Here is a 25,732-nt window from a genome sequence, read left to right as displayed (position 1 = left end):
CCAGCCTGCCGCCGTCTTCCTTTACAGTCTTCCCTCTCCCGAGCTGTACACTTGAGCCAAACTTAAGTTGCTATATAAAATGCTTGTGCTTTCCAAGTAATGTCATTCCTTAAGGTATGGGACAGGATTTCCCGGTTTGTTTCCATTTTTGTTGTTTTCTAAAGGGGAGTTTGAGTTGGAGACTGTCTGGCATGTTTCCACACCCCTGCCATACCACCTGCCCTGGCAGAGACCATGGAAGCAAAAGTCAAGTTCTTTACAGCTGCACCTGCCTGATGAATGCTGCCAGAAGATCTGGTTTTCTCCTGTAGCTAAACTACCCAGAAACTGTACTAGTTCCTGGCACCCGGAGAGTGGGTGCATGGCTGAAAGCATGGAGGACCTCATGTCAAGAGGACAGAGCACAGCCCGTTCTCCCAGGGACCTCTTGTGTAGGTTTTGCTGTGGCATCCAGTGATGATTGTGTTGTTTGTCAGATGGGGAGATGGAACTTTCTGGCTCACCTGGTTTTCAAGACTTCCGTAAGGATCATGTGGCAACTTGATATTTGAAACTTATCTCGTGCAATTCTGCATCTAACGAGCTCAAACGAGGATGATCTACCCAGAATGGAGGAGGCGCCTATGGCAGAGGGGGGCCACCATGTGGCCTTCTCAGGGCTGAGAAGCTGCTGTTTCCCCTTGCTGGGTTCTCCAGCAGGACAGGTTATCTACTTGGCCACCAGATGAAAGCTCTTCAATTAGACACTTGTTTGGAAGGCGGCAAAGCACACCCCTGACTATTTTTTTCCCCTTTTCAATTATCAGAGTGTTTCTTGGGTTCCTTCAGGGCAGAATTACCTCCTTAGCTTTTAATTTTTGTGTATAACTGGAAGCATTCTAGCCTAAGAACATAATTTCTATAACCGATCAAATAATTGAAGATAATATGCCCCGAAATGGTGCTGTTTGTATAGTACCCCATCTAATGATGCACTGTGGGAAGAAGGCCTGAAGGGTGCTCTGCAGTGAGTGTGGACATCCTGCGGTCAGCAGCCCTCTCGGTGGGCCTGGGCTTTCATCTCAGCTCTGATCCTGCTTAGCTAGCTTCATGACCTCAAGGAAAATTGCTTAACCTCTGTGAGCTTCTGTCCTCATGAGTGAAATAGGGATAATAGGAGTAAATGGCCTGATCACCTGGAATGAAATCCTGGGTGAGAACCATCTTTGAAGATTGCACGTGTAAAGTATTATCATTAATAGCAGTTAGACTTGGGCTCCTTCTCGTTCATCCATTAACTGTCATAAGAATTAAAAAGTGTGGGGGTTATTTAGAGACAGTTAACTTGTTTGCTATTATCCCTAAATAGCCATCTAGGCTATCCGAGTTTTAACGTGACTGCAAAGATAAAGCTTTAGCTTTAAATTTCTGTGGGTCAAAGGATTGATTAATGTTCCAGTAATGTAGTGCAGGCAGTGGCTTGGAGAATGACTAACCGTGAGTTCTGGGGTGGGGACTTAAGTTCTGCGTCTGTCTTGGTTGCACTGTGGTGAATCACTTCTCTGCCCCGGACCTCGGTACATGTGGCCATTCTACATCGGTAAGCCATGAGCCTCTGTCCACGGTCAATAATCTGATCACTGGTGCAAAGCAATGTGCTCTGCCTTCCCACGTGGACTGAGGGGTCCCAGAGCTGCACTAAGCACGCGCTTCCGTCTTCCCTCGGCTCTTAGAGCACTGTATTCCGTTGCTTTGAAGCAACTGCTTAGAACGCTGAAGCTTCTTGAGTTTCCTGTGCAGCCTGCAGCAGCTGCCTCCTAAGAGCTGCAAGGCATTCGGGATTGTGACGGGGACTAATTTACCCAGTTCATTATGCGGTACTGGTCCCAACATGTTCTCTGAGGCTCAGCAGATCAAATTCTATATCCTGCTTGGAAAGTATCTCCATAGTCCCTTCTCAGTCTTCATCTGAGAAGAATTAGATCAAAATAAGAACAAAGCTGAGTTCTAGCTACAGCACCTATCAAGTATTTGGGGCCCTGACACTTTTTTTCAGGTAAAGACCGTTCATCCCTGAGATGGTCCTTCTGGGGGATGAAAAGTCAACGTTCTGTAGCCTGTTCCCCAAATAGATAGATAATGGGATAAAGGTAATTACAGGTTTCCTGGTCTTTTCTACTTACTCGTTCTCTGTCATGGTTAAACACACACAGCCTATAACTCAATTACCGTTATTAACCTTTCAGCACTTGTATGGTATTATAACTCATTTCAATCACCAGCACAAAACAGCGGGGGCTAGGAGAGGAGGTGGCTGGGGTGAGGTAGAGAGGAGCAAATGTTTTCCATTTTACTACTGGTTTTTAGTAGCATCCTCCCTCTCTGAATACACTTCTGGGAGAACACTGTTTTCTTCCCAAGGCCTAGTAAAGATTCGTGAGTGAGGTTGGCAAAGCAATTGAAGCTCTTTGAAATAAAGGCCGGGAAAAAGACTGAACCTCGCTGTCTCTCTCATGAAAAAGGAAAGCCAGCGCGTGATGCTTTGGGGCGGTTCCAGCGGTCTTGTTTGATGTCTCTTTGTGACCTTTACCTCTTGATATCTTTATGCATTTATTGAGGCTGTTGGACAAAGTCTTGAGGTCCTAAGCCACCGGGTGGTAAGAATGTAAGAATGAATGACGGTTGGCTTCTGTTTCTCGTTATTTTTGTTTGCTTTTATTTTAGGGGCAGGGTTTTGCTGTGTAGCCCAAGGCAAAGAAATGGGCTCAAATCCACGAACATAGCACCTGCCAGCCTCCAACCTCTTGCCTTTGCCTCCTGAGGGTTGGGATTATGGGTATGTGCCACCAAGCCTGGCTGGCCTCCAGGTCTATGGGTGGAATTTTTTAAAACATTTTTTTCTGTCTTTAAGACACCTTATTGTTCCAGTTTGATAATCCTAGTGCAAGGTTCATTTAATCTGTTCATTTGAGACTTTGTGTCCCATTGTTAATAATCTGTGAGCTGATGTTCTACAGGATATTTTTCATTAAGTAAAATAAATATGCATACAGAAGTAGAACAAATCGTATACTACCTAGAACATTTCTATATTGTGCTTCTGTCCTGCAGACAGAGACCTAAGACTCTCCTTGGTAGCTTCTACGTCTAGTCCATTATTTCATGTTAATCATGCCCATGATAATATGCTTGCAGTGTCATAAAATACATAGACTAAATTATGTGTAATATAATTTATTTAGGTAAGAAAATGCACCAGTTTATTTCAGAAAGGGGTTCAAAACTACAAATTGAGTTTTAAAGTACTTCCTGGTTCTTAGACAGGTAAATAAATCACAATACTATCATTAGTCAGGGACCTGTGCTAGTTAGAATATCCTATTCCTAATTAGCAAGTATATTTGAGAATCCGAATCCATTCTCTGTGTGTCTCTGTTTCTCTTGTTTTTCTTTTGCAGTGCTGAGGATGGATTGAATACAGGACAAGCACTCTCCTGCTGAGGCCTGTCTCAATCAGATGCCTCACCCTTTTCTTCTCTTCTTCATACTCTTCTTTTTAAATGTCGTCCATTGATGTTAAGTTTATGGTGTTGCTGTGTTTTTTACAAAGGGGCATGTTCTTAGTAGTCCCAAGTGATGAACTGTTTGTTTTACATTTTTAAATAGTTAGCCTACAATAACATTTGTTTGTATGCATGTACACATATTTTAACCTTGTCATTTTTCAGTTGAGTTTATTTGTTTGATTTGTTTGTTTGTTTGAGACCAGGTCTTACTATGGAGCCTTGGCTGACCTGGAACTCACTATGTAGACCAGACTGGCCTCAATCTCATAGAAACGCTCCTGTCTCTGCCTCCCTGGTGCTTGGATTGAAGGTGTGCACCACCACACCTGGCATGGTTTGATTTTTTTTGAGGCAGGGGCTTGTGTATCCCAGGCTGGCCTGTAGCTTGTTATGTAGCTGGCCTTGAACTCCCAATTCTCCTGCACCTGCCTCTTGAGTGCAAGGGTCACAGGCAACACAGGTGTGTGACATATCTACTCATTTTCCCTCTAAGCTTTCATCAAATCAGTGTAAGCCGGGGCCAGAAAACAAAGCAACAACACCTGGACCTTTCCACGGGCACCAAAAGAATTCAAGTTCCAGAAGAACCTGGAGTCAGGCTGGGTGTGTCGTGGCAGTGACCTAGAGGGAAGTTTTTGAAGCTGTCACCATATCTAACTTTATACTATAGCAACACTGACTCTACCATGGTAATATGTATTTAAAAACAATAAAAAAGATTTTAAAAAAAGAGAAGCGTTTAGGTTATCTTGAACATAAACATATAAACACCTATGTATTTACATATATTTGTAGAGAGAATACTCACCCCCTTTGGGTGTTTTGAGACAGGGTTTCACTACTAGCCCAGGCTGGCCTGGAACTTATGTAGCCCAGGCTGACCTCTTGCCTTAGCTTTCCAAGTGCTGGGATTATGCTGAGATTACAGCAGGAATGCACCACCATGCCCAGTTTAGAGAAAATCTGTACACATATGTTCACATATGTCATATACACACACACACATATGGAGAGAGAGAGTTTTGTTTGAGATAGGGTCTTGTGTATCCCAGGCTGGCCTTGAATTCGCTAGGATGACCTTGAACTTCTGATCCTCTTGCCTGCCCTCCTAAGTGTTAGGATTAAAGGCTTGTACCACCATACCTGGTTTTATGCTGTGCTGGGGGAACCAAACCCAGGACTTCGTGCATGCTAGACAGGCACTCTACCAACCGAGCCACACCCCAGCCAGAAGATGAATTCTAAAAGCTTAATCTTTAACCCTTTTAAGGGGAAACTACTTCTCTTAAACTCTGGACCAGTTTCGTTAAAGAGCTGCTTTTGGAGATCCTGCAGGAAAATTAGCTGTCTGTCCTCTGAAGGTTTGCCTGCTGAGACAGAGGTTCGTCATCTGCAAAATAGGTGACCATTGGACCCTCTCTGGCTGGTGTCCTCCAGTCCCTTCTCCTGCGCATAATCTTAGCTAATTTCACAAAATGAAGTCCTTTTGCGAATGTTTCTCCCTCATTCAGTGTGAGCATCCCTTCCCAGGTTGTTGGTTTGAACCTACATCGTGATCCCTCTCGTTTCTCCTCTGTCATTTTCCTTCTTCCTGCTTTTTAAGAATCCGTACCCACTGGTAAATCAATTGTTTTTTCACTATTAAAAAGGAAAGAGTGTCACCCCTGCATGCTGCCCGTTATGTTTATCGTTTAAGTGGGGTTTTGATGAGCAGGCCTGTCCCCTGCTATGCCGATACTGCAGCAGGGTGACCGTCCTGGTTTCAGTAAATGTTTTTAAATGCTATTGCTGTTGAGTAAGTTAGTTGGTCTGCTGCTGCTGTTGCTCACTCGGAGATGTTTCTCTGCAGGCTACAGTAGCACGCAGCTGCACGGCATGCTGGGGTACATGCCGACCAGCGTCTTCCCATTAGAAAGAGTGCTTTCCCATCTCTGTCAGATGAAAGTTTAGATCTCAGAGGAAATTAGAAAATACAGAACATGACAGAAGATCTGAGGTGGCAGCATCCGGGGTTTTCTCCGTCTCGGCGGTAAGGCTGCTTCCTTGGGAACTTGACAGTGAAATGGTAGGGTAAACAGGCATCCCGCTGCAGCTGCTTCTGATTGCTGTTTCTAAGCAGCAGTGCCTGCAATCATTTAGAAAAGTTTTAGTTAGACAAACCACATTTCTCTGTCTTCATCGGTAGAACCAGCACTTTTTTTTTTTTTTAAGTTTAACACTAGATCTTTAAAATGAGAGATGTTGCAATCTCTCTTCCAGAAAAACATCTCCGACTTATGTTTTATAGCTTGCTGATTTTATTGCCATGATGGATTTACTTAGCAGGGAATTCTGGCCAGCTACAGGAGCTCAAGTGTATGCAATAATAAACTATCCTTCACAAAAGAGGGGTAGCTCCAGGGTTGTAGCTATACTGGTAGGTTTAAATGCATCTCAGGAGGGAATTAGATCTGTCGTCTGGCATACTGAGATGGGTGTATGTTTAACAGAACAGAGCACTTACCATTACCCCAGACCGCCTCGTATGGACTGTATTCTTTCCACAGTCTCTGGATAGACGGGGATGGTCGTCACAGACTTCTCAACTGTTGCTAGGCCATAGATTGTTTTTAGATTGTCTTAGATTGTTTTTCCCAATGTAACTGAAGAGCCTGCTTAATATTTGCTGGTTTGCTAGTTCCCGAAGGCCGAACGAGGTTGCAGTAGCAGTCTCGTGAAGAAGGAAATCAGAGTTTCTTATCTATTTTCATATATTGCCAGTCTGTCCAAGCAAACCCATTCTATGGAGAACTGATAAGGAGCCCTGTTTTTCTCCTGCTACACTTGCCCATGCAGCACCATGCCCCACTTTGGAGAATCTGTGATAGAGTTTCAGCTTGCTAGGTAAGGTGGACTATCTGTAAGTATAGGTGAGCCGCGGTACCTCCGTGGATTTTCTCAACTCCAGAGGAGAAAAGAGAAGAGCATGGAAAGGGCTGTTTTCCCCCCAATAGTCCTGAAGTTCAAACACAGCTGGCCTCTGGGCGGTGCCAGTGCATCCGGGGCAGCCCTGTTGGTGGAGAAGTGGCTGCTGTACTGTGCCCTTCTGTTGATAGTCTCTGAAGTCCTTTGCCCGTCCCCAGTGGATCGGTGGCCCGAGTCTTGTCTTTTGTTAGGCCTCTTTGAACTCTTGTGTACTAATCTGTCTTACAAGTGGGGGCTCTGAGCAGTGGGGTGGTAAGTACACACCACGCGAGGAAGATTATTGAATATCTTGTTTCTGCATATTTCACAATTACGATGGTGTCGCATTCTAGCTCACTTGACTGCTTCTGTTTCTCAAGTAACTTTCTAAATGATGCCCCACCATCTGCATAAAATCAACAGCCCAACTTTGCTTCATTCACTATGATATTATCTCAGACTTGAGGGGTGCTCGCATCCTTCTTTGAGGCTACTTTCTAGACTGACATGGGGCCAGATTCCAAGGTATTCTCTGGGATTTCTTCTAGAGCTCACCATCTCCTTACAGGGCTTCGTTTTAATCTGTCAAGCTCACCATCAACTCAGACTGTTTCCACAAGTCCAGTGCACCCAAGACTTCTCATGTTCTGAAAATCAAACTGAGACCTTCGTCTGGGAAAGAAGGTACCCCAGCAGATAGGGGTCCAGAGACTGTCAGGGGTGCTTCAGAGCACCAGTGCGCAATGGTTTCCATTGGTGTGTTGTTCACAGGCTGCAGTCCAAGTCAGACACAGAGTTCTGGAGTGGCTAAGGGATAGAGCATGTGCTTGGCATGCACGCAGCCCTGGATTCAGTTCCCAGTACCAAGAGAAAAAAAAAAAAGAAAGGAAAACAAAGGAGTGTGCTACATTGAGTGTAGTGTGGCTCAGAATGCATAAAGCATTGTGGTGAACCTCAAAAGTCCCATCAGTTAATGAAAATAATGATGGCAAACAGGGCATGGTGCCTCGGGCCTGCAGTTCCAGCACTTGGGAGGTAGAGGCAGAAGAATCAGGAAATCAAGGTCATCCTCAACTACGTAAGGAGCTCAGAGACAACTTGGTCTTGGTGAGACTCCCATCTGGAAAAAAAAAAATCCAAATTTATCTCTTCCAGGTAGATAACTTGAGTAGTCTTGACATGAGGGCCTATCTCCTGCTGCACAGGGTAGGTTACCGGCTGCTCCCAAAATAGGTACATTTACCAACAAGTTAGTACAGGAGAATAACCCAGTCATATCCCATTGAAACTACAAAGGATGCTCACATAAACATAATGTAATAGTGATGGTTGTGTTCTCATATAGATAAAAGAGTGGGCGTTGTTTCATTTCTTTTCTCTTTCTCTGGTGCTAAAAATGGAACCCAGGGCCTGTTCTGTGCTGAGTGTGAACTCTACCATTGCGCTATAATCCCAGAGTTTCTTCTGAGGTGGCTTGGTGCAAAGCTGTTTTCAACGTGAGTTTGTGTATGAAAAAATTTTTTAAAGCATGTAATTCCTCCTTAAATTTTGAAAGCAGGCACTCGCCTTTGAGAGAGTTGTGGTAGGAAGTTTTGCATTGAGTATATAACTAGCTGCCTCTCACATTGACCTTAAATATCTGTGTCTTCGATGCAGTGACTGTCATCCATTCCCTTTCAAATGTGTTCAGGGACCAATAGGTACCTAATAGATCCCAGAATCCTCCATCTTCCTTTAGCTGGCCTAGAGTGAGCAGACTCGCTGCTCCCTAGTTTGAGTGTTCTTTGATGGCCGTATACCCAGAAAGCTTCTCCACGCATGTGGGTGCTAGATCGCTTTTTCTGTCATAGGCTGGCTGGTATCTGTGATCCCGCTTGATTAAATGGTTTTTACTCAGTGTGTGCTTCCAAAAAGCATTCCGGTAATCATCCTAGGTGCGTGCCATCCAGTCTCTCAGGATTCATCCCAGTAAAGAGGCATCTTAGAGAATTCTCCCTCGTTTATTTACTTTTGTTTTGTTTCTGAGACAAGGTCTCATGTCACCTGGCCTCTACCTATCTGCACTTCCCAAGTGCTGACACTGTAGATATATACCCCCACCTCAGGCTCCTTTTGTTTGAGCTGGGATCTTGCTGTGTAGTCCTGGCTGGCAATGAACTTGCAACAATCATACTGCCTCAGCCTCCAAAGTGCTGGGATTATAGGTAAGCATCACCCACGCTGGGATTATAGGTAAGCGTCGCCCACGCTGGGATTATAGGTAAGCATCGCCCACGCTGGGATTATAGGTAAGCATCGCCCACGCTGGGATTATAGGTAAGCATCGCCCACGCTAGGCTGTGCTGTCATCATTTTTTTTTTTCTTGTTTTGAAGTTCCCTGTCTTATTCTTCTGGCATCAAGGTTTCTCTCTCTCTCTTTTTTTTTTTTTGGGGGGGGGGTTGGTTTTTCAAGACAGGGTTTCTCTTTGTAGATTTTTTGGGGCCTGTCCTGGATCTCACTCTGTAGACCAAGCTGGCCTCGAACTCACAGAGATCCACCTGGCTCTGCCTCCCGAGTGCTGGGATTAAAGGCATGCGCCACCACCCAGCTACTTTTCTTTTTTACAACTTATATATTGTACTTTCCACTCTCTGTCCATTGTCCTATATGTGGTCAATTCTTCTAGGTCTTTTCTCTTAGGGACTGTTTGCCTTAGCCCATGGTAGAGATTTTTGTCTCATGTCAAGGATCTTATTTCATCTCTACCCTAGCATCCTCTAGCTGCCAGTTGCAAAGACTCTTACCTATACGTCCTAAAGTGCTTTAAAGGTGATCTGAGTCTCCTGGCTCCAGGACTGGCCTTCACCCTTTGCTCCGTCCAAGCAGTCCTGAATAGCCAATGTCTTCAGCATCTAATTCATGCCCAGATTCTGACAATTTTGCTCTGACCCAGGAGAGAGGGAAGGAAGGAAAGGGAGGGGAGTAGAAGGGAAGAAGGAGAGAGTTAGAAAGGGCCAAGGGAGGGAGGGAGGGGTGAAGGAGAGAGAGAGAGAGAGAGAGAGAGAATGATTCTGAACACTCCTTTTGTGTCGGCATCTCTGTGAGGTGCTTTGGAAGGACTCCAGGCAGGCATGGAAGGGCTCTTTGATAATATCTGACGGGTGGGTAAGAATTTCGGGCACCTGGCCAAGATACACACTGCCTGTAATCGTTAACTCAGTCTGTAAACAGTTCAAACGGCACCGAGAGGCCGTCCTTTATTACATTAGAAAAAGCCTTTCATCTCTCCTGCTCAGGAGCCAGGCGTCCAGGATTGGCCTCCACGATGGCATTGCAGCCATGGTATTCTGTGCACAGCACCAAGACCCAGGACATGCAGGAACATATAATGGAGGCCTCTCCAAGTGACTGACTTCCCAGCTGTATGCACTGGAGCAATAACCAAGCCATTCATGTCCTTTTGTCTTGACCTGGCTGATTCTGGAAAGGAGAAGTGTGGGGAGCAAGACCAGGAACAAACAGTGGGGAAGGAATTAGAAACTTCACGTCTCGCTCAGATTTTCCACCCACACTCCTGTCTGCAAACCTTGGCACCTCACCCCTCCCCAGTTCACTCTCCCCTTTGGTCCGCATTGATTCTGAGTTTGATCTCCAGAGTAGTCCGTGTGTCCCACTAGTTACACAATTGCTCAGTATTCCCAGACCCTAGTTCAGGGCGTAATGCCCCCGCCCCACCAGGAGCAGAAGATAACCAACATTCCTGCCCTGAAGGTGCTTGCTGACTGAGACCTTAAGATAGTGCTAGATCTCTAGGAGAGATAAGCTGTCCCGGTTTGTGGTAAGTGACCAAGGGAGCTGTACAATGGGTTTCTACAAGCGCTCACAGTGAGGGCAGCAGTTCACACAGGGGCAGTGGGGAAACCCCTTTGCAGTCTTGTGAAAAGTAAAATATTTTTCAGTGTGTTTAAAATATGGTTTCTCTTTCACTTCCTTCCTTTTTCTAATGAAAATCACTGAGCAGTTGAGTGTTTTCGGCACTTAACTGGAATCATTAAACTTGTGAGGTGTGTGTTTGTTTTTTAAGACCAGGTCTCACCTAGTCCAGCCTGAGAATGACCTTGAGCTCCTGATTCTCAGACCTCTATCTCCCCAGCACTGGGAGTACAGGCATGGCCAACCGCTCACAGCGTGCGTGTGTGTGTGTGTGTGTGTGTGTGTGTGTGTGTGTGTGTTGCTGGTGAGCAGTCCAGGGTTTTGTTCATGCTCACCGAGCACTCTGTAGGTTGAGCTGCCTCAAGCAGCCTCTGGCCTTGTCTCAGCCTTCAGAGAATGCGCTAGAGTTTTGTAGAGGTACAGTTCTGAGGCCTGTTTTCCCACGGAGTGTTCTAAACCCTAAAAATGGCACAGGAAGACCAAACACTTTATCAAAATGTTTTGCCCCTGCCTCATCTCTTCATTTTTAGTCTCACACTGTAGCCTAGGCCGGCTTGGAACTCACTGTGTTGCCCAAGGTAGCCTTAAACTCAAGGCAGTCCTACGTATGCCCCAAAGGCTGGTACTATTGGTATGAGCCACCATGCCCAATGCAGAAAACCCTCTCCTGGTTAATGTTTTTGAAGATGTTTAAATATAAAAGCTAATGTTGGCAGAAACAGTTTATTTGATAAAGCCAAGTACTAGAATTTAGATTAGACCATAGTTTTTGTTTGTTTGTTTTGTTTTTGAGAGTCTCCAGCCTACAGCCTTTCTGTGAAGCCAAGCATGATCTTGAACTTCTGATCTTCCTGCCTCCACATCCCAGTTCTGGGACTGTAGGATGAAACACCATGTCTGGTTTATTTGGTCTGGGGAATCAAGCCCAGGCCCTCCTCCATGCTATGTAAGCACTCACCAACCCAGCTACGTGACTAGTCCAGCCATAGGTTTTAAGTAAACATGGAATAAAATTCCACCTCAGTATCATTCAAGCTGAACGTCACGTCCAGGTTTTGCCCCTTCTACAAAGATCTCAAGTGTAAGCAGCTGAACTCTTCCTCTATGAAACAGTGTTTTAGCATGTGCCTCACTCCCCTCAACTAGAGGAAATTAGTGAGAGAGTCACCAGACATTCTTCCAGGATAAGGCACAGGCTGCCTTTAGACCTGCAGCTACTGATCCGACGCCTTCAATTTCAGTTGTTTACTTTGCATTTTGCTCACATTTCTGGGTCATCTTCTTATTTACTTTGGATTTGAGGTTTGTCTGTTTCTCTCCATCTGGATATTCTGTGCTGATTCTGAAGATAGCTTTGAGGAACTGGGATAAAAAAGAAGTTAGAGCTGCTGACAGTGTTATTGTTAATGCCCAGCCCACAGCCTTTGGTGTACTCAGTAAACCTGTGTGTGTGTGTGTGTGTGTGTGTGTGTGTGTGTGTGTGTGTGTGTGTGTGTGACCACTGCCCTGTGGTGTTGGTGTACTCAGTAAACGAGTGTGTGTGTGTGTGTGTGTGTGTGTGACCACTGCCCTGTTGTATACTCAGTAAACGAGTGTGTGTGTGTGTGTGTGTGTGAGACCACTGCCCTGTTGTATACTCTGTAAACCTGTGTGTGTGTGTGTGTGTGTGTGACCACTGCCCTGTTGTATACTCATTAAACTAGTGTGTGTGTGTATGTATGTGAGACCACTGCCCAGTGGTGTACTCTGTAAACCTGTGTGTGTGTGTGTGACCACTGCCCTGTTGTATACTCAGTAAATGAGTGTGTGTGTGTGTGTGTGTGTGTGTGTGTGTGTGTGTGTGTATGTGAGACCACTGCCCAGTGGTGTACTCTGTAAACCTGTGTGTGTGACCATTACCCTGTTGTATACTCAGTAAACAAGTGTGTATGTGAGACCACTGCCCTGTGGTGTACTCTGTAAACCTGTGTGTGTGTGTGTGTGTGTGTGTGTGTGTGTGTGTGTGTGTGTGTGTGAAAGAGAGAGAGAGAGAGAGAGAGAGAGAGAGAGAGAGAGAGAGAGAGACCACTGCCCTGTGGTGTACTTAGTAAATGTGTTTGTGTATGAGTGAGTGATTGAGAGACAGAGACAAAGACAGGATGTTCAGCATCAGTGTCCATCATGGGCTGAGCCTCCAGCTCACTGACTTGCTGAGGATGAGCTGGAGCATCCTTCCTTTCATCTGAGACAACTAGAATTTCCCCCACTTGATGGAAAAAGTGGTCATTGGATCTTTGAAGAAATCCGTCCCTTTAGATTTAGGCACTAAAGCAAACAAATCAGGTTTGCTCAGCATTGCTGTTTGTTCATGGTGGATGGAGAGTGGTCACTTGAAAGCACGTGCTAGATCCTATTTATGCAACAGAATCACAGAATACAGACACCATACGGTCCATGTATAAGGAAGCGCTGAGGCATGCTATCTGACTGGCTCAGTGCTCTGGTTAATTCTGAGGTCACGTACTGAATGCAATGGGGAGGGAACAGAGGAAGCCTCCAATTTTCTTCATGAATGTAGACTCTGCCTTTTGAGACATGATCAGTCTTGAATTTTGGCTTCCCGCCCTGGTTGCTTTTCTTCTGAGTGGAGAAAATACCTGGGGTGGTTTTGTCCCTCCAGCCACAGTCATCCAAGTTCACCGTCCAGCAGAATCAGTTTTAGAAGGTTTACTAAAATGCAGCCAGTGAGCCTTCCCTCAAGGATGTCTGACATGGTGTGTCTGATGTAAGGCCTGAAACTTGCTCTTCTGAAAACGTCCCAGGTGGTGTTGGTGCTCCTGGTCTACATCTTAAGAAACACCGCTCTGGGCTACTTCCTGCCTTACAGTCATTGTGACATTAACCGTTTCAGCTGTCACCACATGGCCAGAACAGCCAAAGAAGGTTTAAGTAAAGACCGGCTTTAATGTTTCAGAAGTGACCACTCGGTTATGGGAGATTTCGTCTTGCTTGCAGAGACAAGATGCAGCCGAAAGGTCGTGTGCCTGAGGCGAGGTCAGCTGCCTACCTACCACCACCGGGCATTAAATGTTTTTACTGACTTGGAAACAGCAGGTAGCAGGTGGGAACTTGCTTGAGGAAAAAATGTTCGCTAGTCTACAGAACTGGCGATGTGGCAGAGAGAAGAACCAGTCCTTGCTCAGTTTCTTGGTCATCTTCAGAGAGGAGGTTTCCAGTTTGCCCTGCCTTCAGGACTTTTCACTTTTCTGTTTCACTTTCCTGAGCTAGTGAACTCCTTAGCCTGTGCATTAGGTTATATTAAAACCAAGCGGATGGCAGGGCATGGTGGCACGTACCTGTAATCTTAGCACTTGGGAGTTCCCGGTCAGCTTGGTCCACATGGAGTTCCAGAAGAGCCAGAGCTACTGGGTGAGACCCCGACTCAAACAACTAGTTGGGGCCAGTGAGAAGGCTCAGCGGGTAAAGGCACTTGATGTTCAATATTACAAGCCTGGCCCCCTGGGTCCTGTCCCCAGAACCCTCATGAAGGAAGAGGGAGAAGACTGATTCTTCAAAGTTGTTCTCTGACGTCCACATGAGCACCATGATATGTGGGCGCTCTCTCTCTCTCTCTCTGTCTCTGTCTCTCTCTCTCTCTCTCTCTCTCTCTGTCTCTGTCTCTCTGTCTCTCTCTCTCTCTCTCCCTCTCCCTCTCCCCCTCCCTCTCTCTCTCTCTCTCTCTCTCTCACACACACACACACACACACACACACACACACACACACACACACACATCATCATCATCATCATCTTCATCATCAAAATCAATTACATTAAAATTTTAAAATAAGAAAGAAAAACCGAGCCTGTCTGAGTCACACTGTGGTACCGCAGGCAACAGCGTCATCCCTCCAAACTTCCTGTGGTGAAACCAGCTCAGATGAACCAAGAACCAGCCACAAACTCCTCTCCTGAGCATGTTCATATATTCATTTTAGCATTGAAAATGCTCCATCCCGCTGCCAGTCTAAAGATATAAACAGTGTTTTTGCAAATTTATACCTTCAACTCTCACTCAAACTCTTAATTCTTTGTTGTTGTTGAGACACCACGATGCAGTCCAGGTTGGCCTAGAACTCACCATGTAGCCCAGATAGCCCGGGCTGACCTCGAACTCACAACCCTCCTGCTTCCCCATCCTGAGTCCTGGCGTTGTAAGTGTGAATCACCATGCCTGGCTCAAACACCCCTTCTCATTTCCAGCCATCCACCAGGTTAAAGTGGTCATCTCCTGTTCAGTGTCTTCAAGACTGACGAAGCTTTTCCCTGTTCAAAGCTGGCTTCCACTTTCAGTTTTCCCCCTTCGTTAACCAGCGTCCTTTGTTTTGCTTTGGAAACATGGAACGCTTCATGAATGTGCGTGTCATCCTTGCACAGGGGCCACGCTCACCTTCTCTGCATTGGTCCATTTTAGTATATAAGCTACTGGAGTGAGCGCGAACCCCCCCCCCCCAAGTTCTCAGGTTTAGAACATCAGCTCCTCCCTCTCCTTCATCCCTAGAGTCCAGTCTGTCAGCAAATACTTTCAGCACTTCCTCCATAATGTCTGATTCACCCTTAGAACTGCCACTGCCAGAGGTCAAGCCCTCAGGGAGCCAGGCTGGGTTCTTGGAATGGCTGTTTTGTGTGTCTCCCCCCCACACACACCAGTTTTTCTTCATTCCACTATTTTTTCTTTAATCTTCAGAGTAACAATAGTGAGAGTTTTGGGTTTTTTTTGGGGGGGGGTTGGTTTTTTTTGGAGGGGGGTGTTTGTTTGTTTTTGGGACAGAATTTTGCTGAATGTCCCCAGGCTAGCCTTGAACCCATTATGTTGCTTAGGCAGGCCTCCAACTCATGATCGCTCTTGCTCCCTCAGCCTGTAGAGTGCTGGGATCACAGGCATGAGCCACAGCATCCTACACAATACTGTTTTGATAATAAGCACCTCTTGTTCAGCACTTTAGGGTTAGTCTTTTCCTCATATCGGAGGACAAACTCGTGACCTTTTTTCTTCTCCCCAACTCTTCCCAGGTCCTCCCCACCTCCCCAATTTCTTGCTCTTTCTCTTTCTTTAAAAAACCCAAGAAACACCGAAAACACCCACAAAAATGGAAACCAAAATACACAAGCAAAAGACCATTAGGACAAAAAAAAATGCCCAAATAAAGCAAAATGAGACAAAAAGTCTACAAAAAATACCATTTAATTCATTGTGCGTTGGCCAGTTACTGAGCGTGGGGCCTGCTTTGAAGTGTGGTTGATACACCCGGTGAGACTCCCTGGAGAAAACTAACTTTTCCCTGGCAAGCACTTGTTCATTACACATAGCTTCTCAGTTAGGGGTGGGAGCCCTTGTCTTCTACTTCCTCTCAGAGCTGGGCCCCATTTGGCTTGAACCCGAGCAGGTCGTGGGCATGCTACCACAGTCTGCGTGCAGCAGCCCTGCTGTATCCGGAAGACACTGTTTCCTTGGAGTCCTCCATCACCTCTGGTTCTTACCATCTTTCTGCCTCCTCTTCCACACAGATCCTGGAGCCCTGAGGGGGGCTCTGATGAAGACATCCCATTTGAGATGGTGTGCTCCAGAGTCTCTGACTCTGCACAGCAAGCTCTCACTGTTCACGGTCAAGTAGCCTTCATAGCAGTGGCCCTCTCTCAGCTCTCCAAACTCTAGAAATTACTTACTATTCATTCTTATTATTACTACTGTGTGTGTGTGTGTGTGTGAATGTGTGTGAGTGTGATTGTATGTGTGAAAGTGTGTGAGTGAGTAATTGTGAGAGTATGTGAGTGTGCGTGCTTGTGCGCGCGTGTGTGTGTGTGTGTGTGTGTGTGTGTGTGTGTGTGCAGATGTAACATACCATAACAAGTGTGTGGAGGTCAGAGGACAGCTTTGGGAGTCAGTTCTCTCCTTCCACTTGAGGATTCTGGGAATCAGGCTCAGGTAGTCAGGGCTGCATGGCAATGGCTTTACCTACCAAGCCGTCTCAGTGGTCTAGCTAAGATGCTGTCAGATCTGGTTTTCAGTCAGACACGTCTCCCTGTTCTTTGAAGACCTGAGAGAAACAGACCATGAAACTGCTTCCCTCACCCAGTTCTTCATTTCATCTCAAGGCTGAAACTAAGAAGTTCCAAAACACGCATTTGAAAGGTGTCCATAGACCAGATCCTGCCTTTTTTTTTTTCCCCAACATGGCTATTTTTCTCCTATCCAAACCCTGCCCTCTTTAAGAGCTATTTGAAGGCCCTCACAGTCCACAGTGCCTATTGGCTGCACCACAGAGTGTAGTACTGGATAACATACCCTTGTGCATCAGCATTGCTCTTGAGTGTCATCTATGTTCTCCTCAAGGAGATTATGGTTCCTGAGTGCAACCCAGCATAATTTTAGGAAGAAAGTAGTTGCTCATCAAATGCTTGCCAACTTTATAAAAGGCCACAGTTCAGTACCATTCTGATGCATTCGTCTCTACACACGTCTGCCCGCTCTAGTGCTCAGGGGTCACATCAAGGGATTCCCCGTATCTTGACAAAGAACTCTGGGCACCATTGATCCTCCCAGGGTTTGGAGGAAAATGTGGCCGCTATTATTTTGGGGAGAAAGGCAGCTCCAGACCCAGGTCTGATAATGCCGAGGCTTATTAGTGACTTAGTGACAGACAGTAGTTAGTTATTTGGCTAGGAAGGGGGATTCAGCCTCTGAAGTGTTCCAGCGAGGTGTTGGCTTAGCTATTAGATCCGCTGCTGTTCTCTGAGGCCAGCCTACCTGAGGACATTGGCACAGTCTGGTGACTGGGAGTCAGCCTTGCACCCTGAGAGCTCGTTCACAGGCATCCACACAGGAGTACCCACCCGAGCAGAGAACAAACACCGAGAAGACCAAGGAAAGTGCCCTCGGTGTAGTCACGGTGTCAACAGACGACGTAGCAGATAAGGCGGCGTTTATGAAGCAGGGATGTCGTGGGGGAGGGGAGTCGATGCACCTGTGGTTGATGATTCAGAAACTTGGTGCCACATTATATGGCACTGTGAGGCCACCTTATGTTCCAGCCACTCCATGATGGCTGATGTCATCTAATTGCCCGCTTGTTAAACTGGGCCAAGAGGAAAGAAAGTATTGGAAGAAGGCCAGAGGAAGGTAGGCTCATGTCTTCACTGAGCCACCATCAGAACCATGAGCTACATGGCTGTTAGAGGCTTCTCTCCTTATGGGTGGAGTCCCTCCTTGTCAGCCTAATAGAGGTTGATTCCCAGCACAGGTGTCGTGGGATTTGTCTTGCTCATTTCTATGACAAATATGTTCAAATTTAAATGCATTCAAATGGGGGATTGTAACTGGAGAGATGGCTCAGTATTTACAGGCACCTGTTGCTCTTCTAGAGGACTGGGTTCAGTACCCCAAACCCACAGGGTTGTTCACAACCATCCAAACTCCAGCTCCAGGGGACCCGATGTCCTCTTCTGACTTTCATGGGCACCAGACACACACATAGTACATATACGGATATGCAAGCAAAACACTCATACACATAAGTAAATCTAAAAAAAAACAATTGTGAATGTATTCAGATGGAGATGGCTCATTTGGGAAAAAGAATTCCCCACCAGTGTAGGAACCAGAATGTGGGTTCCAGCACCCAGGTGAAAAGCTGGATGCAGCAGCATGCATCTGGAAGTCAGCACCGGAAGGTGAGGTGTAGGGGTTGAGAGAGGTAAATTCTCGGAGCTCACTAAAGCCAGTCTAGCTCCAGATTCAGTGAGAAATGTTGTTTCAAAAAACAAGGTGGTGAGTAACCAAGGAAGACACCCAACATTGACCTCTGACCTTGACACACAAAGTAAAATAAAGTAAAAGTATGCAAATGGATTTCTGTGGCTCACCCAGTAGCCAGCTTACTGTGTCTTAAGTAGGAACAAGGTCTGGATAGTTCCTGTATGCTGCAGTAGGAATGGATTCAATCCCAGACTCACCGAGCTGCCCTTTCAGTTGTCTGTGGATTTCTGTGGCTCACCCAGTAGCCAGCTTACTGTGTCTTAAGTAGGAACAAGGTCTGGATAGTTCCTGTATGCTGCAGTAGGAATGGATTCAATCCCAGACTCACCGAGCTGCCCTTTCAGTTGTCTGCTATTTTAAAAAGTGCTCAGTGTGTGCTTCAGACAAACACACTCTTGGGAGACCGAAATCTCAAGCTTTTAATGTCAATAAAGCATACATTTATGGATCATTCTGTTAGGACATTGTGCTTTGTGAGGTATGAAGACAAGCCTTCCCTGAAATTATACTCTCATGTAATTCAGAAAACAAAAATTATTATATACTAGAAGGATACAACCAGACATTTGGGGCATTTCTTTAAAGAAGAGATTTTCCAGGAAAGAAGCAGTGCACGCACGTATCCTGAAGGCTGAGTGGGATGGATTTGCATGTGTTGTAGAATGGTAATGACGCCTCTCCCAAGAGATTGTGAGAAGTGTAATGCCACGTGTTTTGGACAGTCAGTGCATTTAGGAGAGAAGTGGGCTTGCCACTGGCAAGATGAGTAGAAATACTTTGTGTTGATACTCTGTGTAGGAATGGTTAGGATTTTAAATGTGTGAATTCATCTCTACACCGATCTTTTTAGACATTGTCCTCTTTGAAAATATATTACTACTATCGTTTTGTTTTGTTTTGGTTGTTGTTGTTTGAGGCAGGGTTTCTCTGTGTAACAGTCCTGGCTGTCCTGGAACTTACTCTATAGACCAGGCTGGCCTCAAACTCACTGATATCCACCTGCTTCTGCCTCCCGAGTGCTGGGATTAAAGGTGTGTGCCACCACTACCCGGCCATTTATTATTATTATTATTATTATTATTACAGGCCAGGAACTCACTATGTAGACCAGGCTGGCCTTGAACTCACAGAGCTCTACCTGCTTCTTTCTCTTCCGTGCTGGGATTAAAGGCTCGCACCAGCACATCTAACCGATTAACTGTATTTTTAATTGTATGTATGTGTTTGGGTACGTGGATGTGAGTGTGGATGCCCTCTGAGAGCAGAGGCACTGGATCTCTCTTGAGCTGTGTGAGCTGGCCAACACCAGCGCTTAGGTCAGACTCTGCAGGAGCAATCCACACTCCTTAACTATTAGAACATCTCTCTAGCCCTGTTTTCCCATTTTCTGCTAAAGATTCAGATAAGACAGATCACTCACATCTTAGAAGTGTCAGCGTTGAAATGCAAAACCAAGTTACTGCTTCCAAAGGCTGTATAACGTATCTCGATTTGATAGGCCAAGGAGTCTGGATTTAATTCAGAAGATTGTTGGTATCTGAACAGAACAATGATATGATTAGCATTTTGTTTAGGAAGATTGTTCTACCAGGATTCACAGAGAGAGTTAGAATGATGACAGGCTAGTTAGAAGTCTGCTTTAATGCCTCTAACGCCAGGGACAGAGAAGGTAGTTTTCTAAGACTAGTTATTAGATACAGCAAGGATTCATAGTGACTCTGGGGTGTGGTGACCCTAACAAAGTCAGATAAGAAGGGCTATTGGCGCCAGGTGGTGGCGGCGGTGGTAGTGCACACCTTTAATCCCAGGACTCAGGAGGCAGAGGCAAATAAGTCTCTGAGTTCGAGACCAGCCTGGTCTACAGAGTGAGTTCCAGGACACCCAGGGCTATGCAGAGAAACCTTGTCTCAAAAAACAAAACAACAACAATGCTGGGTGGTGGTGGCACACACCTTTAATCCTAGTACTCAGGAGCAGAGGCAGCTGGATCTCTGTGAGTTCAAGACCAGCCTAGTCTACAGAGCAAGTTCTAGGACAGGCTCCAAAGCTACACAGAGAAACCCTGTCTCAGGAAAAACAAAACAAAACAACAACAACAAAAATGGTTATTAGCTTAGGGTTGCATGCTGCAGAAGGTGGTACTTGGTTCCATATAGTTGAGTTTGGGGGTACCATTAAGACAACAAAGAAATGATGTCTAATGGGCCTATGAAAGACCAGGCCAATTTGACTTCAGAGACCTGATTTAGGAATTATCTGGAAATACTGGAGTGTACAGGAACTCCAGAAGAGAGGGCATAGAGATGAGAGAATCTGTTCTTAGGAAATGTGTATGTATTAGACAAGCGGCAAAGGAAGAGAAGAGAGGAAACCAGAGCAAATGGGGGGCAGTCAGAAGAGAAAGAGGTGCTAGCTAGCCGAGCCGCATGTCACCGTGAGTGAGAGAATCGCGACAGTAGTCAGGGCAGAGCCACTGAGGGCAGAGCCACTGAGGGCAGAGCCACTGAGGGCAGAGCCACTGAGGGGCGCGTCTCTGCTTTATTCACGTTGGTCCTTTTCTTGAGAAGCAACAGACACCATTAAGTGCAGCCACTTTCTTTTTTCTCCATTCTCAGCCCTGTTTATGGAGGCAGTTAGTCAATCAAGAGGACTGTTTTCCTATTAAAGACATATTTAGTCGCCACACTTTTAATTTGAGCTAGTGAGAACTCTCGATTTTATTGCCAACAAATGAACATGACAATGCCCTGGCGTTTATCAAGTCGTTCGAGACTAGTTGGTCTTTGGGTCTCTCTCTCTCTCTCTCCAAGAAAACCCTTGTAAAGATGTTGGCTCTTTTACCACACACTTCCTCCTGTGGTCCACCAAGTCTCCAGTAGCTTGAGTCTGTGAAGTCTGTGGCCAGAGTTCAGGCCACAGGCTCAGCATCCCTCGTGTTGTCTCTTGAGTCTTGAGTTACCTGCTTTGTGAAGTGGGTAATGCTAATGAGAAGAGAATAAAATAGCTAATGAAGGATTATAAAACACTTTGCAAGTATAAAAGCAACATCAAAGCGAAATAATCATCTTAATTTAGGGTAAAGAGTTCCATTAGCCAGTGAGAAGTAAGAGGGGCGCGGGGGGAGTGATGCTTTGGACCTTGATAACTGTGCAGATCAAAAGTGCTGTATTGATCCGAACTGCCCTGTGAACTCTCCAACCTAGGAATTTGGCTCCCCTCCCTGGCTCTCCAATACTTCTCTTACCCACTCAGTGTGCCCAAGGCGGTTCTCTGAGTCTCCTGACCAATGGCAACAGGAACTTGTATGCAGTGCCAACTTGGTAACCGAGAGGAGTCTTCTTCCATTTATCAGCACTTACTATCTTTTCAGTGTCCCTTAACTGTCTGTGCCCAGGGTTAGGAAATAACAAAGAGCTCATAGTGTACAAAGGCCGAGCCAAGGGATGTTTGGAATAGTTGAACATACGTGTGCCTTTGGTGTGAGGTAGCCTGCAGACACCCTCAGGGACGGAGTGGGTTGGAAGCTGATCAGGAGCCTCCCAGGAAGCTGAAACAAAGAACAGTAGTGGTCATCATGGGCTTCATATGTATCGACTTTTCCGAGTATAAAGGATAGAGAAAAGAAATTAATGCGTCTCTCAAAAGGAAGCAAAAAGACCTACTCAGAAAACAACACAGAATAGTACTGGGACTGAATTGACTCTTATTCCCAGAACTTCTCTGTGCACACCACTGGGCCTGGTCATCATAAAATCTAGGTAAGGATTGAAGTTCACTGGGAACATTCAGCCAACTAAAGCAAACCAGTCCCCATGAGAACAAGCGCTTCTTCTGGGCACGTGAAAGGGATGTTTTCTTCCCTTTTTTTCTTTTTTGGTTTTTCTAGACAGGGATTCTCTGTGTAGCCTTGGCTGTCCTGGAACTCACTCTGTAGCCCAGGCTGGCTTCAAACTCATAGAGATCCATCTGCCTCTGCCTCCCGAGTGCTGGGATTAAAGGCATTCACCACCACCACCACCACCACTGGCTGATGTTTTCTTAAATTGATTCAATAGTCTCTAAATGACTTCTCCCCCAAAATAGCTTTCTTTCAGATCTGAAGATTCACATCAGGGCCCCAAATGACAAGAGAGCATATTCCCAAAGCCGTGAAGGAGAGAACAAATTAGTCTATGCATACATTCCACAATCCTCAATGTGCAGCTTTGTGAATGTGCATTTCCATGCTATTGACACGTGGCTTTAAGAACTTGTTTGTATGCTTGCATATACTGGGCTGTAGTAAACTTATAACTGACTTTGTCCTCTGTGCACAGGGCTGTTCCTTTGGCGGGGGAGGGGGTTGGGGAATGGGGGGGTTGGAATGTTTCTTGGTTCCCCGAACTGATTCTAAGGAGGAAGATTTTTCTGGAAAAGGTGAGTCTTCTTTAGCGTCATAGAGGAGGCTTAGGCATGATGGGTAAAAGGAAGGATGAGAACTTCCCCTTTTTATAAGGTCAAACATCCATGACTTGGAGTTTATAGGGCATATGTAGAGCTAGACATCATGCACGTGCTTGAATCCCAGCACTGGGGAGGAGGCAGGACCAGACGCCACTGTGGAGTGTTGGGGAGATTTGTACAAGGTTTCTGAAGAGAAAGCAGGAATCTGAAAATAATTATTCCCTGATCAAATGAAAATGCAGTCACCAAACATATCCCCTGTTTTCTTGTTAAAATGCGACTTAGTGTTCATTTCCCCTAACTCCTGCTTGTGCTTGGCATTATGCAGGCCATGAGGAGACCATAACTCTGACACTAAGGAGCTCAGGATATACTTTGCAGGAAGGAGAACATGACTAACATTTTATTGAACACCTACTATAATCAGGCACTCTCCTAGAGGAAGTGACTAAAGGGAGAGGCTGTAATGGAATGCTGATTAATACTAATAGTCACTTCAGGATTTTGAATAGGGCTGGGGAGGCGGAGTGGTTAAGAGCATGTACTGTTCTTTTAGAGGACCCAAGTTCAATTTTTCAGCATCCATCCAGGTGGTTTGTAATCGCCTACAACCCCAGCTCCAGGAGATTGAATGCCTTCTTTCCTCCAAGAATTTTAAATAGATGGATCTAGGGAAATAAATGGGAAAGTGCTTACATCCGGGGACTAAGAGTCGGTTAGAGAAGGACCCTGTTTTGAGGAGTTGGGGCAAAAAGCGTTGTAAGATTAAATTTGTCCCCTGGTCTGTAGAGTAAGGAGATCGGGAAAGGTCTGTGGGAAGACAAACAAAAAGGAATTTGCCGGGCATGGTGGCACACACCTTTAACCCCAGCACTTGGGAGGCAGAGGCAAGCGGATCTCTGTGAGTTTGAGGCCAGCCTGGTCTACAGAGTGAGTTCCAGAACAGCCAGGATTACACAGAGAATCCCTGTCTCAAAAGACAAGAAAGAAAAGAAAAAAGAAAGGAAGGAAGGAAGAAAAGAAAGAAAGAAAGAAAGAAAGAAAGAAGGAAGGAAGGAAGGAAGGAAGGAAGGAAGGAAGGAAAGCAGGGGGCTGATGAGATGGCTCAGTGGTTAAGAGCACTAGCTGCTCTTGCAGAGGTCCCGGGTTCAGCTCCCAGCCCCCACATGTCTCCTCACAACTGCCTGTAACTCCAGTTCTGGGGGATCTGACTCCCTCACACAGACAAACATGCAGGCAGCACACCAGTGCACATGTAATAAAAATAAAAATAAATAAATTATTTTAAAAAAGAAAGAAAGAAAAGAAAAAGGAATTTAGTATACAACAAAACTCTCCCATTATACAAAAAAAAAAAGAAGAAGAAGATATATGGGTAAGCATCTCTGGTTCACATGCATGCAGGTTCTGAGAGGCCAGAAAAAGGGCACCAGCTCCTCTGGAACTGGAACTGGCATGACAGGTGCTTATTTAGCCACCGTGTGGTGATGGGAACTGAACCCGGGGCCTCTGCAAGAGCGGCAGGTGCCCTAACTCCTAAGCCAGCTCTCCAGGCCCCACATGTACTTCTGTACACATGAGTTAAGGACGTATTTTTTTTGGGGGGGTTGGAGAGATGGCTCAGTGGTTAAGAGCACTGACTGCTCTTCCAGAGGTCCTGAGTTCAATTCCCAGCAACCACAACCATCTGTAATGAGATCTGGTGCCCTCTTCTGGTGTGCAGGCATATATGCAGGCAGAACACTGGATACATAATAAATAAATAAATCTTAAAAAAAAAAAAAAAGGAAAAAAGAAAAAGGTGTTTTTCTGGTTTTAGTCTCCTTAGTGCTTAGAATTCTACCATAAAAAAAACAGACGGGCTGGAGAGATGGCTCAGAGGTTAAGAGCATTGGCTGCTCATCCAGAGGACCTGAGTTCAATTCCCAGCAGCCATATGGCCGCTCACAACTGTCTGTAACTCAAATTCCAGGGGATCTGACACCTTCTCACCAATGCACATAAGATAAACTTAAATAAATTATTAAAAAAACAAAGAGACAAAACCTATAGGGCTGGAGAGATGGCTCGAAGATTAAGGGCCAGATTCAATTCCCAGTACCAAACAGTCCACAGGACACCCGTAGCTCTAGCTCCAAAGGGGGTTTAACACCCCTGGCCTCTGTGAGCACTCATGCACACACACACACACACACAAAAAAAAACAAAAAAAAAAACAAAAAAAAAAAAAACATTTAAAAACAAGAGCTATCTTAGGGATTTATAAGTAAGTAAAAACATGTATGTTACTTTTGAGTTCCTGGGAGCTGCAGAGATGTTATTCGATGTTATTGAAATATTCAGGAGATGGAAACACTAGCTGGTATGAATGCTGTGGTACATGCCAGGCACCATGCACAGAGACCTCCTGAAATGCTGAGCCCCAGTGGCATCCACGCCCCAGGCTTTCCCAACACCACCTCACTTTCTTCTTTTATTCCCTGCCTGGAAGGTTATTCTGTGAGTGGGAATAAAACAGCTACTCTCCTGTTGCATCCACGCAGCTGCCAGCAGTCTGTTTGCCTTGTTCTTTGCTGGCAAATCATTAAACAGTCCCCCCAAAGCAGGCCTCTTCCCCAGGGCCACCCCATGGACAAGGAATCAGAGCTGTGGTCAAAGGCTGTCAGGAGTCCTGCTGGAGCTTTTGGGCTGTTTCCAACACGAGCCTTTCTTGGCTGTTGCCTCTTTGGCCTGGTGTTAGCCCCCCACCCCACCCCCCATAGCTTCTGAGGATAGACTGAGCATCCGAGTTGGCTGGCGACTTGAATAATTTTATCTGCTTCCTCCTGATGTAATTTCTAAGGACAACCACCCTGTGTTCCATCTATTGTTTCTTTATTGAAGCACAGACCCATCCCTCACAGCTTTTCCATTATGAATGTAAATGTAATCCATTTTAACAGCCCAGGAGCCAGGGACTGGGATCATCCAAGCAAATCGTAGAGCTTCACCCCTCCCCACTCTCCGTCAGGCATTTAAAGCCTGGGCTGAGAAGACCTAGGTGAACTGGCCCTTTTGGAGACAGTATCTGCCCTTGCGGAGCTTTGCCGCTG

General features: G+C 45.7%; 1 protein-coding gene, 1 long non-coding RNA gene and 1 other non-coding gene across 3 annotated transcripts in view; 1 reads left to right on the top strand and 2 right to left on the bottom strand.

Annotated features, from left to right (window-relative positions):
- Positions 1–25,732, top strand: part of Rnf43 (ring finger protein 43) — a 72,909-nt gene that overhangs the window by 17,110 nt on the left and 30,067 nt on the right. The window lies entirely within an intron of this gene.
- On the bottom strand, positions 14,774–14,879 carry LOC128123521 (U6 spliceosomal RNA). Its single transcript, XR_008222702.1, has one exon. It is a non-coding gene; the product is annotated as a U6 spliceosomal RNA (small nuclear RNA).
- The window catches only part of LOC128121557 (uncharacterized), a 35,148-nt gene continuing 28,738 nt past the window's right edge, over positions 19,323–25,732 (bottom strand). The window contains exons 2-3 of the long non-coding RNA XR_008222216.1: positions 21,664–21,744; positions 19,323–21,178 (exon numbers count right to left, since the gene is read on the bottom strand). This is a non-coding gene — a long non-coding RNA (uncharacterized LOC128121557). The remainder of the gene's footprint in view (positions 21,179–21,663; positions 21,745–25,732) is intronic.

This window comes from Peromyscus californicus, unplaced genomic scaffold (assembly GCF_007827085.1).
Source record: "Peromyscus californicus insignis strain IS unplaced genomic scaffold, ASM782708v3 Scaffold_3__1_contigs__length_106647218, whole genome shotgun sequence".
NCBI classification, from domain to species: Eukaryota; Metazoa; Chordata; class Mammalia; order Rodentia; family Cricetidae; genus Peromyscus; species Peromyscus californicus.
This window is presented reverse-complemented; position numbering and strand designations above follow the sequence as displayed.